Source organism: Solea senegalensis, linkage group LG11 (genome assembly GCF_019176455.1).
Source record: "Solea senegalensis isolate Sse05_10M linkage group LG11, IFAPA_SoseM_1, whole genome shotgun sequence".
Classification (NCBI taxonomy): domain Eukaryota; kingdom Metazoa; phylum Chordata; class Actinopteri; order Pleuronectiformes; family Soleidae; genus Solea; species Solea senegalensis.
The window spans coordinates 24,268,479-24,268,847 of NC_058031.1; positions in this window are offsets into that span (position 1 = coordinate 24,268,479).

Here is a 369-nt window from a genome sequence, read left to right on the forward strand (position 1 = left end):
CATGACATCCTGCTGCTTCCAGCCAATCATGATGCAGCACATCACCACAGTCTCCGCCTCCTCTTCCTCCTCCTGTCCTCCAGGGAGCGCTCGCTCGCTCGCTCTCTCACTCCGCCGGCTGATTTGGGATCATTTTTACACGTAGTTGAATTTTCAGAATTGTACTGATGATTGTGTGTGTAGCGGGATGTTAGCGATGGGCTAACAGAACAGGTGTAGCTGTATGCTAAGCTAGCATGTAGCGAACGTTGTTATCCATGTGTGGCAGCAGCATCGCCCTCTAGTGGCCACTCTTGTCAAGACTCTAACGCTAACTCTCATTCTGATGCCGGCAGCCATTTTAAGTTGCTAATGATGTAATTTGTGTTG